Genomic DNA, 15702 nt, shown 5'->3' on the forward strand with positions numbered 1-15702 from the left:
TTCACAACTCTTGAGGTAACACTTTCTTGTTTGAAGACCTCTGACTTGAAGAGATAAGCCCCACAGTGACTTATACTTATTGGTGTATTTCAATATCTTAAATCCAAGTGGAATAAATCTAACCTCTCTTATACACACCAGCCTTTCATGTTTCTCAAGACAATTGTAATATCCTCTTAACTTTTCTTTTCTCTGAGATAAAAGTTTTAGTTCCTTCAACTATTCTTAATATGCCATTGTTTCACATTATCACCAGGGAGTAATCTTTTAAATTTACATCTCTTTTTTTTTATAGTCTGCTTCACAGAGGGAACCCAGAATGAACCATTTGCCACGGGTAACCAGATCACTACAGAGCAAAGCAGTCTGTCAAAACGCATGTTCATGATGTCAAAAAATAACAACAACAAAACATATCAAAGTAGCTGGGAGTTTAACACACAGAGTAGAAAAAACAGAAGAAAGGAAACTGCAGAATACCTGCTCCTCTTGCACTCCTCAGCCACACACCATTCTCTCTCTAATCATTTCTAATCTCTTATTAACTTTTCTTTGCAATTAAGTTCATGATAGAGTCTCTCTTCCTGAATTTTTAGAGACAATAAATCCTATTTCACTTCCACTATATGAAGTTGCCATTATGCAATTATTTTCACCTACAAAAATAGCCGTTTCTTAGAGCTTGACCCAATGTTATCAGGTATACATAAACAAAATATACATCACTATTCCTCAAGTGAGAAACTGGTCGCTGGAGAGTAAGGGACTTGCCTACAATCACAAGCTAGACAATGACAAAACCAGGATCTGAAACCAAAGTCCTGATCCAACGTTCTTGCCACCTTAGCACGGGTCCTTTCCCAAGGCCAGCTTTTGGATTCCTAGAGAGAAAGTGAATGTGTTGTATGGCAAGGCAAATTTCATCATCTCTTCATGTTACAACATGTAGAAACTGAATCTCAGAGAAGTTTATTAACGTGACCAAAATCACAAATTGGGGAGTTGGGAACTCAACCATGGGTGCCCTGACTCCAGGGCAAGGGGCTCCTAGCCAGCGTGACAGGTTCAGTATGTCCCTGCTACCATTTGCCTTTTCAATGAACAGTTCCTGGTTCATGGGTTTTCTAAGATTTTAAAACTGAAGAAAACTACGGAAACTCAATGACCAAACTCTGTTTTCTCCTTTATTTTTTATATGCCGTTTCTTCTTACAAGCACTCAAGACCACATATTTGATTTACATCTTTAGGCACTGGAAACCATGGAGACAACTTGAAAAAGCTTGAGAGGCTAAAAGCACTTGTACCAAAGCCATTCCCAGGTCCAGGTTTTGTTCCATTGCAGCTTTATATCTAAATTATGAAGCTTTTCTACAAATCGGGTTCATAGGGAAAGTGCTGAGTCATTTTCATTATTGCATCGATTCTACATAGGGGTATCGCTATAATGTTTGAGGAAGTCAAACAGTCACTATGTTTAATTTATATCTCAGATCGACGGAATTATCAAGTCATCTATATGCATCTGTTCAAGTGATTCATGCTTACGCTCATATACTGGGTAGTTTCATTCCTCATCTTTTCTCAGATAAGGAACTGGCAGTTCCAGAAGCCTCCATCACTAAGTCCTGCAATTCAGTGGATTCACTAGCATCTTAAGTTTAAAAACACAAACTTTCTTTAAACTAGTAGTTCTTCAGGTTTCACAGCAGCAGCAAAAGCTGAAACAGCAATAAGCATGTCAAAGTCATGAGAATTACAGTAGTCAAAGAATAACTTACCATATGAGAAAAAAATGAAATTACTCTATACTTACATTGCCATTTCCTTTGCAAAGTACTTTTTAAAATGAGTTTGTGCCAAGTGGGGCTCAAGCCAAACCTTCTCTCCTTCACAACTCACCTTTCCTTAGTTAAAATGTTAAAGTCGTGACAGCACCACCGTTTCCACAGCAGTGTGGCATGTGGTTAACAAAGACAACCAGCAATTACTCAGTGAGGAGAGAAAAGTTAATGCTAGAAGCAGAGGGGATCAAGATTACCTGTGGAGCTCAATGACGACTAGTAGCAAAGTCTACACTTTCTAATAATATGAACTATTGATCCCCATTTAGTCATTTGCTTACAATACACATTAGGTAATGTTTGCCTCTGCTCTCATCCCATGGCAGCTGATCCTTTATTAATAACACATTCTTAGCACTGACGAAGCTGAAAAGATAGGCAGACATGGACCCCAATCCTGATTCATGGGCTCACACCTTCCTGGGAGAGTTAAGAAAGGGGCACTAGAAGAGGAATGAGATGGATCTTTCAAGCAGTGAGAGGATAGAAAAGAAAAATTAGGGATAGAAACAAATTTTGCTAAATTGTAAGTAACTTGTGCAAGCTCTGAAAATAAATTGGTGTCACAGGGACCTAGTTATATCTGCTTTCATCCCATGGCGAGTTAATAATGTATACTTATATAAAATTTATGCCCACTCATAAGCAAAGCTCATTACTAAAACAACATTAAGCTGGTAGCCATATAAAAGGGAGACCCCTGAAATCTCTAAACCATTGCTTAAACAGCAATATTAACTTTGTGTGTTTTCAGGTAGCTGCATTGGCAATCGTGTTAGGATGAATAGGTGAAAACAAAAAATTCAGCAATGTCAACAATGGGGGTGGTTTAATATTGCCACCCACCCACACAGTAATTTGAATGTTTCCTGAATCTAAGATATTTCCATCTTCATCCTTAAGTGAACTTAACTGTGTTTCGGCATTGATCTTGCTACTTGCCTGTAGACTCAATAAGGTTGAAAAGGAAAGTGGCTATTCCCCAAGGACCTTCCAACCAACATTTTTACAAATTTTGAGTTGAGTTGGGAATCACAGGAAACAGGAAAAATGCAAGTAACAGTCCCTACCTACACAGCAAATATCTGTAGGACTTTTGACGAGTAAACGCATTCTGATCGTGTGTGGACTGTGTTAGTCTATACAAATTTTTCTGCTGAGGATATAAGGAAACACTGCCAAATAATTATTACTTGGAAGTAACAAATGCTTTTTAGATGAAGTTATTTCTTCCTTAGTACAGGAGTCCTTCTTCCAAATGTATGGAAGAACAGGTAATTCATTCTAGCTCAGTAGAGAAATGTGAAAACAAAAGGAGCAATTTTGCATTTTCTCTGTATTGGAATATTAGATCTATTCTACAGGTAATCAACATTTCCTTCAAGTAAAGTGTTCTGTTTTTCAGGGAGGGTAAGCTCTTCAGTCGGCAGATGTCAAGCAAGGCCATTTCTTAAGTGGGCTCTTTGCAGAAGTGGTTTCCTTCACATTAAGGCAGAGCCAGAGGTACCGTGGCCCAAAGGACAGTACAGCTAAAGCAATTTCTCATGTGACTGTCCAGGGGAGAGCCCACATGAAAACATGACTATCAGTGGAAGCTACCGAGGTCTTATTTTCTTGTTGAAATAACAGGTTTGAATGCTTGCGTTTCAGGTTTCCAGAGTTGTCTTAGCTATCACAATTTTTCAAATGAGTGGAAATAAAAACTAGAGTAGCATATCCAAGTGCAGTTTTATAGTATTTCCACACATGCACTAATGATATAGTTCTGTAATCTACAGTGTTTCAATGTTTCTTCATAAGGAATGATACCACAATACTACTATTTCTCTCTCGGCTCAGTAAACGCTAAGGGGAGAAAAAGAAGTCTACTTCTCTGGGGGTGATTATAATGGTTGTAACATTTATAATGATTATAAATTTTGAGATCATGAAATGCAAAGGAAACCATAGAGATAGGAAACCTAGGCCAGAGACTGAAAAAACCTGCTTCATTAGTTGACATAACCCACTTCTGATCACATATGAAATGCCTACACAACACCTAATACATATTAATAGTAGGGAAGCAATAAATAACTAGAATTCCTAGTAAGAATAGTAATAATATTAGGAGTATCATTATGACTATTACTTGAGATTCCAGATGTAAAAGCTGGTAATAAAATCTGATTTTTGCTTTGCTCACATGGATATTACTGAGGTAAGAACATGCTTTTCTGATAAATGTACTATGGGAAAAAAAGTCATTTTATTGCTATCACACTAAGAAACAGACACCCCAAGCATTACATGAGTAGTCTTTCCATGGAGGAGTCAATTCCCACCTTTCTTTTTAACAGTTCAATATAATCCTTTTATGATTGTGTTGAAATGTCTTTTACGTTCACTTTCCATTTTTTGTTGGTATTGAAATTAGGAGACAAGAAGAAGGGCTAATATCCCTTCATTTTTTAGCTCTGTGGTAATTCTGCAGGCTTTTACAAAACTATCAAGCATTTTTGTGTGTGGTTGTTGTGTTTCTTTTTAAGTCATGTATTTATAAGCAAAAAACCTGATAATGGCAGCTTTTTCTATTTGATGGTTTCAACTGACTGATAATGGGGTATGGGTGAAGAGCAGTGAGCAGAACCCATTTCAGGTGTTAGAGCAGAAACCTAAAACTTTCTCCCAGCTGAGTCTTTGCTGCCTGAGACTGGATAGGAACAGCCAGAGGTTACCTCATTAGCCCAGGAGGCTGACTTGGAAATACAGATGCTGGAGCAGTGACCTAGAGAGAGGGGACCCTGTGCTAGAGAGAGGAGACCCTGACAGGCTGACTCCTGCATTTTTTCCTGTGACACCCTCTCACCAACCCAAATCCTTTGTGATACCTATACCAACTTCCAAAGTCATGACTCCTTCTATAGACTGAAACCCAGGACAGTCTACAACCTCTACAAGTGAGCAGAACAAAATTCTGCCTACATCACCATATCTGATTCGTGGCTCTGCTTGCGATTACCTGACAAACCACTTAACCTTGCCATGCTCCAGTTTCTTTTGTAACCCAGAAACACAATAATGTGAAAATCTCTCTCCTGGGACTGTTTTCAGCAGTAATTACATATGTATATGTATGTATATTTATATGTATGCAGATGTATATATATTAAAGCACTTTAGCTTATGAGATGCTCTAGCAATATTTAAAGATAAAGTTAGAATAATTGAATAAGCCTGCAGCTGTAATGGGTCTGCTCTCTTCGAGGCTGCTAGTATTAAACAGCACAAATTGCAGCTGGTCTTCCCAGGTCTCTACCCCTGGGCTTTGCCACTGACTTGCTATCTAACTTCCACTTTGGAATGTCTCTGCCTCCACATTCATCTTTAAAATAATCTGAAGTGATGAACTCCCTTGTAGGGCATAGAGGGGAAAAAGAAAAAAAAAAAGCCAAGAGATTTAATAAGTGTAATTGAAAAAACAAATAACAGACAGGATCCAACTCTCAAAGACACAGTTGTTATTCCTATTCATATAAATGCAAATTCAGCCCAAGAGTAAAACCACATGGAATTCTCTGATTTAAGGAATTTCCCTAGTCATAAGCACAGACATTTTTCTGGTTTCAGTCAACCGAATAAAGAACAGGTTTTAGGAAATGCTCACAACCTTGCCTTGAATTATCTGTACACGGCTTCTATAATTTAAATTGTTGGAGTTATCTGCGGATAACGGCAGTCAGAGTTTAGCCATAAACCTTCCAAGTAACGGTGACTTCCTGAGAGCCCCTTCTAACAAACATTTCTAAACTGTTTTCCTTGACTCATTGCCAATAAAATGGATGGAAACGCTTTCAATTCTCTCTTTTTCTTTCTTGGTCATAGCTTCAGAACCCTAGCGCTGCTTGATTCCCTTCAGTTGCAGATATTGGTGGCTGGAATCAAGGGCCAGGCCCCAGAAAAGTTTCACAGAAGGGACATACATAGGGCCAAATTGGACCCTCCGATTCACACCGGGTATCTCTGAGATGTGTGGTAAGTGTCTGAGGTACTGATAATGCTGCAGCCAAGATGGTAAAATAGAGCCAACACATCACTCACCGTACCAGAAGCCGTTGTCGCATCCTAATGCCAATTGTGCTGCAATGCATATTGCTCAGGCCATCACTAGGCCTGGGCGCTATGCATTTTAATTGCACATGCTGCAATTAAAATTTAGGGTTTCAAGAAATTATTGCATTTCTTTGGTTTCCAGTTCATTGTATCTCTGCGTTCTTTGATAAAAACGTATAACAACTGCAGTTGTGATATGGACAGAATCCTATGGATTGTTTGCAAGCACCTTCCACTTAAACAGAAAGAAATACATCACCACCAATGAGAAAGCATTGGTGGGAGATACAGAAAATGCACAAATTAGAGCTGCTGCATGACTCTGGGAGCATCATCTATTCACCACATTGTGAACTGTACCCCCTGGAGTTGTGCAATGTAAACATCCTACAAGATCATAGATATACTAGAGAAATCTTATTAAAGAAAAACTGACTCAAATACCTTAGAAATGCCCATCTAGGAAACATTAAGTTCTGGTTCTTCTGTGCTCTAGGCCTGACTTTTCTCACACTAAATAGAAGGTTACATGGCATTATCTCCAGTGTTAACTCCAGTTCTGAAAGTCTGTGATTCTAAGAGTAGGCCAATTTATACATATCAAGTGGTAATGTCAGATGCAAATGTTTCCCTCTTTTTAAGCAGTGTTCTTGTAACTAGTGTTATGTTAGTGAAAACAAGGGAAATTTTCAAATAACCTTGAATTGTTTTCCAGTGGGCCTTAGGAAAGAGGTTAAGTCTCTGGACTGCCTGACCCATTCAGTTTCTTTCACAGCTATGAAAATACTGCAAAAACTGATAGGCAGAATGGAATCATAAAGAAAAGGAAAGCTTCGTTTAAGCAATATAGGCAGTATTTCAAAAATGATCCTAGGAGTTTGCTTCCTCCAAGCTGGAAACATTTTTAAGGCCAAACAATAAAGTCTGCTTTAAATCAAATGCAAACAAAGCAGAGTCCTTGATTTGGGGTAATATTTTTCAATTTTGTATTTAAAACTGTGTTTCCTATAATGTTTTCTCAAAGCATCTTTTGCAATATCACCAGTCAAATTCTTTACTGAGTTTTACTTTCTGACATTTGATTTATAAAATTAATGAACATACTAAAGAAACTTTTTGTTAAAGTTCCCATGCTCTTCTCCACCCTTCTGGTCCAAGATTCTCATACCGTATCATGCTCTTCCAACATCCACCCCTCCTCCCCTACCCCGCCACCATCCAGTCAAAAAGTCCTTATATCCACATTGGCCTATTGAAATGTGATCTGAGCTTGGCTTTCTCATGGGAAAGACCAGGTTTATTACATTCAAACAGAATTAGCAGCCACTTTAAATACTATAATCCAAGCGGCACTGTGTTTATAAACCATGAGCTTTTGTTTTAGAAATATAAACAAAAGGGTGATCCTTAAAGCTGCGTAAGTCATCCCAATTTCAAGTATTGGGTATTGGTCTGACAGCCTGACTCAGGCTGTATACAGCTACAGAGTACTTAGATCAATTAGATGAATTAAATTTTATAACAAAAGTCAACAGGATCATGATAGAAATTCAAACATAATTTGGAAAAATGAAACACACACACACACACACACACACACACACACACACTAGTCTGTACCTAGAAACAACAAAAAGAGAAGATACAGGACTCTGACCTTATAAGGCAGGCAATATATACTCCCCTCTAAAAGAGAATAGGGATACATTACCTCAGCTTTCAGGCTTTCTATCCAAACCTAAGCTTTACCTGGGCAGTCCTGCTGTTACACCCATTTAAATTTCCGTCCACGTCTCTTTTTGGCACAGGGGAAATCAAAGTGTTTCTCCTAACTTTATTCTTATCCATCCATTACACTACACTGTGAGGACCTGTTTTTGTTCACCATTAGAGTCCCCATGACTTGCATATTGCATGGCACATAGTAAATGCTCAGTAAATAACTTGTTGGAATGTTGGAATGTTGAATTAAAGGTTTGATTTTTTTTCTTTCATCAAACACACACTTGCTGAATGCCTACCACAGGTTCTTTTTGGCATAAGCCCTCAATAAACATGTATGTTAATTACAGGGCAGTTTCAAGTCAAGGTCAGCTTTTCACATGAGAAAAAACTTAGGTGGAGCAGCAGAACCTTCTGTATTCCCCATGATCACAATGAATTAAAGCAAAGCTCATGACATTGAAAACACCTTGTAGTGTTTAGATACTTTTCAGCCAGCTAGGAAATTGACTACTGGTCAGCACTTACTTAATCCACCATCGGAATTTTGGTACTTGGGCTACATCAAGTTGAATCTTAAAATCTTAACATTTATGAGTAAAAATGAAAAAAAGCATAGAAATGACTATTTGCCCTTATGCTTTTTGTGGAAAAACAGACTTAGCTTCCTTTACCTTTCCTTCCAACAAGTAATTAGCATTAATCTTATGTTCTTATTATCATATAAAAGTATTTTACCTTCACTTCCTATGAAGAAAGTTTTCTAAAAATGTATATCTAATCTCTTCCTTCCATGCTTGAAATATTCCCAATTGTCTTCAACATAAAGTCAAGATTCCTAGCGTGATTTACCAAAGGCTTGATGATCTCACTTCATCTTTATTCTGCAAACTCATGCCCTAGCATTCTTCCCAATAGCAACTATCACTATCCCTAAATAAATGTTTAATACTTGAAATTCCCAAGCATGCATTGCTTTTTTTCTCCCTCTTGTCGTCTCTGTACAATAATGCCTCTCACCACCCACCCCAAAATTATTTCCTACACACACACACACACACACACACACACGCACACACACTTTACAAAGCTAACTTCTATTCATCCTTTTAATTACCTCGGGGCTCATTCTTCCAAAAGACTTACAAGATTTCCCCCATCCCTCTCTCCCATAATCTGGGTTAGTTGTCCCTCTTAGCTATACTCTACACTGTCAAACCTCGTGTATCCACTCACCCCTACCCCAATAGTTTGTAAATTCCTGGAAGGCAGAGCATAAATGTCTCTGGATCCCTAGCATCCAGGAGAATGCTTGCTATTTCATAAGGACTCAATAAAAGTGAATTAAATATACCACATTTTCTCGATCCATTCATCCATTGATGGACACTTCATTGATTCCATATCATGGCTTTTGTGAATAATTATGTCACATGTGTCAACATGGATGAAGCTGGAAGACATTATGCCAAGTAAAATCAGTCAGACACAAAAAGACAAAAAAAAAAGGCATGTTCTCTCTTATATGCAAAATCTATAACAATCAAATTCATAGAAGCAGAGAGTGGAAAGGTAGTTACTAGAGGCTGGGGATGAGAGAGAGTGGAATGGTGGTTACTAGAGGCTGGGGATGAGAGAAATGAGGAGATGTTGGCCAAAGGGTACAAAGTTAAAGTTAGACAGGATAAATAAATATTTAAGGTGGAGGACATGTCAATTACCTTGATTGGCTCATTCCACATTGTATACATACATCATAACATTATGCGTACCACATAATTACATAACATTGTAATCTGTCACAAAAATGTATGAATGAATGGAATAAATGAACAAATACATTCAGGCCTTTTTTGTTTGTTCATACTTTCAAATTATTCTTCATGGATTTATTATTGAACCCATTAAGCCAATCCATAAAACCAAACAAAGTGACCAAAAATAAGCAAATTGCTTCCAAAGGATAGTGGCCTTTTTTTTTTTTTTTTTGGTGGGCTTGCCATGTGTAAGATTTTAAACTGGACACTAAGAAAATATGTATATCATCACACATGCTCATTCTCCCAAGCAGTTTTCTGCTTCTCCAGTCTCCTCTCTGGGACATGTGTATTTGACATTTTTCATGAGAGTACTATAGGAGATGGGATGATTATGCTTGGAAATTGTGAGGAGTCATGGTAAACAATGTGACAGGCATGTATCCTAGTGTTGGCATGACTGTGACAGACAAAATAAGAGACTGAGAGACAGACTGAGCACTATTCATTGACAACTGCTAAATGGCTCTTCATGAACTGTTCATTCACTCACAGACCTGGAAGTTGCTATCACTCTACCAAATTACCACACTGAATAGACATGTGCATAGACAGTCTCCTACACACTGTAGGTGAGCACAGTTGGCTGCTTGTATGAGTAGAAAATCAGTGGGATGCTTGGCCTATGTTATGCAGGTCAAATGAATATTATCATGTTACAAATGTCTCTGATTCAATCCATTCAACAAAAATGTGTTGAGCAAGTAACTTCGTGGCTTCAAGTGCTGTGGGTAAAAAAATATCCTGGATAAAAATTTTCTAACTAAAGCAAATATTTTTTATTGGACAACTATTGCAACATAGATGCAAATAAGAATGCAAACAGATTCTCCAAGTTTATAGTATAATTTTTGTATAATATATTAATTAGTATACATGTTTAGTATATATTATTTAGTACATTATAGTATATATAAAATATATAATTTAGTATAATAAACAGTATAATTTTGCTAAAGGAGAAGATGTTCTAATGGAATATTTTTTCTACCTTCTCCCAAGTTCATTCATAAAATATCTTACTATCTGCTACTGTTCAAATTTTGATACTGTACTTTGTCAATTTTAAGTTACTTAAGAGCTAGAAGTGGTTAAGTGAGTGAATCTGGGGTCACTTCTTTCAGAAATCCACAGTTCTCAGTGTTGTTTGAGAGACAAATTAGCTGTCTAGCCTTTTTGCAAAACTCACATTAAAACCTCTATTGGGGAAAAACCCTCATAATTTCTAAAATGAGCACTTTTAAATTGCATCTATAGATCTTCCTTGCATGAATGGATATCTGGCTTCATATCTAGTGATACCTGCTGCAATGCTGCCTCATAAAATTAAGCAACTATATAATCAATTACATTTTTAAAAGGCAATGTGATGGTGCTCTCCTCGGATGCCACACTGCCTCTGATTTGTTTGGAGACTACTGCACTTGATTAAGAATGGGAACAGACACTTGATAACATTGCAAAGGGGATGTAAATCAACTCAGAGGAGCAACAAAGCATAACCCAATTGGCATCAAGGGAAACGATTTATTCCCTAAACATGTTCGATTCAATCACAGAAAAGTTTATAAAATTACTTTGATAACACTTTTCACAATTTCATTCCTTTTTCCAAAATTTGCCACAATCAAAATGCAAATGCAAAATAAATGCTGTCATTAGTTGACTGTCAGTATAGTTATCACTGCTAGCTAAAATCCTGTGTGTAGCTTGTATTATTTTGGAAAAAAATAAATGCGAATAAGAGACCTTTAAGTCTGTTACTGTGTGACTAGTTATTCTGAACCACTAAACTGAGAAGCTAAAATTTCCGTACTTATCCAGAAACTTTGTTATTGAAAAACAACGTTAACCTGACCTTGTATAGTAGTTAATCCAAGCTGAGATTTTGATTTGTATTCTGTTTTCTGTTGATGTGCTGCTTCTTATTGATAGGCAACTTGTAATTAGATTGCATAAACTTTTAACAGCTAATATTTCAACAAAGACACTAACTTTCCTGGAACAGACTGCTTTATCTTCCTTTAAAATAAATTACAGCTCACAAGCATCACTGATATTGGAAAATACATTGTATTAAACAAATTAAAGCAGTTTAAATTTTACCACTAAAATAATTTTTTAAAGTAAAGAATAATTTTAATCTTGAATATATTTTTAATGCTGCATGGGGCTTGTTTGGGTGTGTTTTGTATTGGTAAAAATCACAGAAAACTTAAAAACATCAGACAAATTAGCTGAAGGAACAACATATAAAATTGATGAACCTACCACATCCTTCCCAAGAAAACCTAGTTGGAATTGATTATCACCCTGAAAGTGTTAATATTTGTTTGGTGAGAGGCCCATGTAAAATAGTGAATAATTTCTAATGGTTATTGAATAGAACTTACATCTGCTGAGTTCTCAGTCCCTGCATAAGCCCTTTGCATTGGAAAACTGAGTTTTAAATGAAATCCTCAGAAAGAAGATAATAGATTGCACCATTAAAAATATTTAACTTTTATCGAGTATTTTATGGAAATTTCATGTGCATTAATCTTTCTTAAACTTCAAAATAACATATTAACAGAGCACCCCATTTTAAAATTGAGGACACTGAAGCTCAGAAGCGTTAGGCAACATAGGCAAGGTTCTGCAGATAGCAAATTCCGAAGCAAGAACTAGACCCTGGCGAATATGATGCCCATGCCCTTCTGTGAGCCACTGTGCAATGCTGCTTGAAAACAAGACACTAGCTTTTCCATTAGATGTGGTTTCTCCTTGCACACAGCGGTTATATACCAAGGAGTTGATATCTTTAACTCTTGCCTATAACCAACATCTTCTGCACCAGGATGGAAGGCTTTTATTTCCAAAGTTCCATGTTATTCAATGCTAATGAACAGTGCATTCTTACTAAGATTTACATGAGAAGAATGCAGACCTCATCTGAATTAGAGGAATCCCAGAGAAATTAATTTGTTCTCTGAGAAATGTGTGGTAAATAGCAGACGGCTTTTCTATTAAAATGCCTAGCATCCGTAAACAATACATCGGAAAGCAAGACAAAAGGGATTTGGGACAGATTTCATGGTAATATATGCCCTTAAGAGTGTCAAAATGTTCTGTCTTTCATCAGTGACAGAGTCAGACCAAAGCTCTTCTTCAGGCAACACATGCAAAGCAGTCAATTAATCTCCATTTATTGCACTTTATTTTAGCCCTTTAATATCTCTAAGTTTAGCTTTTCTTCTTCCAGCCCAGGTGCACTTTTTTTCTTGAGACATGCTAGTTAAATGTTAATACTTGGAAAGGATAAGATCACAAAAGACTGGTTCTTCAGCTGATAATATGCAGGCTGTTTTGCTTATACCAACTCCAGAGATAACTTTGGCACAAAATGGTAGGATGCTGTAAGAGATGATTATCTGGGCTGGGATGAAGAGCACTGTGTCCTCTATTCAGCTATCCCCAGTCAGGATCATTGGGCTTTTTATATAGCTTATTCTTCATCCCTTTTAATTGTCTCATTTTGTTTTTCATCTTGGTACCACCCAAATGGAAAAAAAAAAGTCTGACTTCTTTATTATCTGAGTGACATTTAGCTGTTTCTACATCAGGCTGAAACACTAGACATATGTCCTTTTCTGCTAATCTGTGGACTCCTAATCCCATTGCCATTAGAGCTGCCTCATTGCTCCATGCAGTCTTGTGTCATTGATTAGCATGCTTCTGGGCATAGAATAGGAACTCAAACATTTGTCAAAGAAATGACTGAATGAACTTAAAATTTGTAATGGAAGCCTAGAAATAATTGTTTGCGTAGTGCATGGATGAAAATGGCAGCATGCAGTGTGATGAAGACTTGAGTTTGGGCTAGGGTAGTTTTCATTTTGCATTCTCGCTCTGCCACATTTTAGGTAGGACCTTGGGCAATCACTCAACCCCAACGAACCATGGTTTTCCCATCTCTAAAACTGGGACTAAGACAATTAGCATGTACGAGACTCAGCTCTGTGCCTGACAACTAGCACATACACAATCACAGAGCTTTTGTTTATTTCATAGTAATCAGATAATGCATTTACACTAGTAACCTGGAGATTTTAATCTGAGTCACTAAAACATATATTCTAGGTGAATTTTAGACAGCATTAGAGTTCCAGGGAAGAGTAAACACTGTTTACTTTTTTTTTTTCCCGGAGGTAAAAGTGTTGCCTCTAATTCAGAATAATAAACAGCCACCAGAAGGGAAGTTCAGCTGCTGAAGAGCTGCTGTTGTTTATTTTTGCTCAGGTGGATGAGGTCATTCATTATCGGACAGCATTGGCTTCCTGAGTGAATATACTGCTGATGACAGTCTTCCTGGCTGTAATGGCTTCCTCTTATTTTAGGTGGCTCTCACCACTAGATTATTAACACAGTTCCTTCTGCTTGTCCTTGTGTGCAGTGCAGTAAAATTTTGGGAAAACAAGCTATGCTCACTGGGGACTATTTGCATCTGATCATGTATACACAAACCCACCAAGCTCTCAGACAGCTTGGAAGATGACATAAACACCTCCAAAACCTACCAGGATCGCATTCCCTCTCAGGTGCCTGATACCAGCTGTTGTGCCTGTCTGGGGACTGAGATTGCCAATTGCCTGTCTTCCACGCTTGCAGCATCAGTGAGCAATCATTGCTGCTGACAAGACTTTGATGGTCCTAACACGGAGGTGGGAGCAAAGTTGAAGCGACTGAAAACTTCTCCTGCTGCTGCCTGGCTCAGATCCACCCTGACATCATTCATAAATGTGCAGTTAATGCAAGATGCAGATGCTGGTGTTACAGCTGCCAAGGCCGACAGAATTCCTATTTTAGCTACTGTCCACCATGCAGTGACAGGGGTGCCCTAGGCAAGTGAAAATTGCTGCAGGCAGCGGTCAAAACAAGCTCCCTGCATCTTATTATCCCACTAGTATGCCTCTCCTGTGCCCTTTCCAATCTTTCACCCTTCACACTCTCTCCGCCTTTCCTACTCCAGGGATAAATTTATCCCAGGGGTGGTTAAAGCTAATGGCTGTACAATTTTCATACACTTTCATCAAAGACATATTTATATAAACCTCCACATTACTGAAACTTGTGCACAGTTTAGAAATGATGAGCCAAATTAGGGTTCATTCATTCAAGCAAATATTTATTGCACACCTCCTCTGTATTAGATTGTCACTGTATCATACTAATGCCTTTTCCTTGCAACAACTATGAGAACAGTTTCTGATAGTTCTCATGAAAAAATCTTAATCCTGCTCATAGAATTACTCACACCTCAAGGAATGTAACATTCAGTTTACATAGTTTTCTCTGGCAGATACTCAGTGGCAATAGCAACCTAATGACAGCATCTCTTTTAGGTCAATATGAAAAGTTGACTTCTAAGTTTGAGTACTAACCTCCCATTCTGATACACCCTGCTTCCCCCCAGAATTCTTAAGCTGAATAGAAATGGTTTCATTAACACATGTTCAAACGTAACTTTCAACCTAGCCAAGATTTAATTCATTTTTGAGGCCTCTCAATTCTCCATAGAGTGTTTACCTTTAAATATATTTGGTTTAATCATATAAAACTTATTACATATAGTAACATCAGTTTCACATGAATGAAATTCAACTGGATAGGAATTATAGGGAAAAGCTAATTCTATTTTGCAATTTGTTTTGAAAGTCAACCAAGATAATCTAATCAATATCGTCAAGTTTTTATCTTCACATTTCATAAACAGAGTTTTTTTGAAGATAGTTATCAAATATAATAGTCAATGAAAAGTATTGTTTTACCTAGAGCACATTCCAGAAGAACAAGCCATGTGGTATTTGCTCTGAGAAAACTTATAGATTAGTCATCCTCTAGCTGAATATGCTGACCAAAGAAAGGAAGAGAAAGAAAAAAAAAAAAAAGACTAAGAGAGGAAAATGAAGATGGCTGGCAAGGTCCCTCAGCTTAACTGAATAAACAATGGAATTCCAAACAGCATCCTATATGCCCTCTCAAAGCCAAACTGGTTTGGTTGATTCTAAAGTGCTAAGTGGCTCCTACAGGGCATTTCACAGTTCTGGCTTTTGGCCAGATCTGCCAAATGGCTTCACTTTCATTTTGTCGCCAGGTAAGGGAAAACCTAAAGCCTTTATGATGTACCCAGAAGTATGTTTACTTGCCAATATCATGTCTATGAAGATCAGAAGGATCTATAGCGCTTTG

The 15702-nt window shown here is 37.5% G+C and overlaps 1 protein-coding gene across 3 annotated transcripts in view; it reads left to right on the plus strand.

The window, feature by feature from the left end:
- VWC2L (von Willebrand factor C domain containing 2 like) overlaps positions 1-15702 on the plus strand; it is a 174175-nt gene that overhangs the window by 117517 nt on the left and 40956 nt on the right. Inside the window, exon 4 of one of the 3 annotated variants that reach the window (XR_004670311.2) lies at positions 5708-5857. The exons of the other annotated variants lie outside the window; for them this stretch is intronic. The gene's annotated coding sequence lies outside the window, so the exon portion shown is untranslated. The remainder of the gene's footprint in view (positions 1-5707; positions 5858-15702) is intronic. 3 annotated transcript variants of the gene reach the window in all.

The sequence above is a fragment of the Pan paniscus genome, chromosome 13 (assembly GCF_029289425.2).
Source record: "Pan paniscus chromosome 13, NHGRI_mPanPan1-v2.0_pri, whole genome shotgun sequence".
Taxonomy (NCBI): domain Eukaryota; kingdom Metazoa; phylum Chordata; class Mammalia; order Primates; family Hominidae; genus Pan; species Pan paniscus.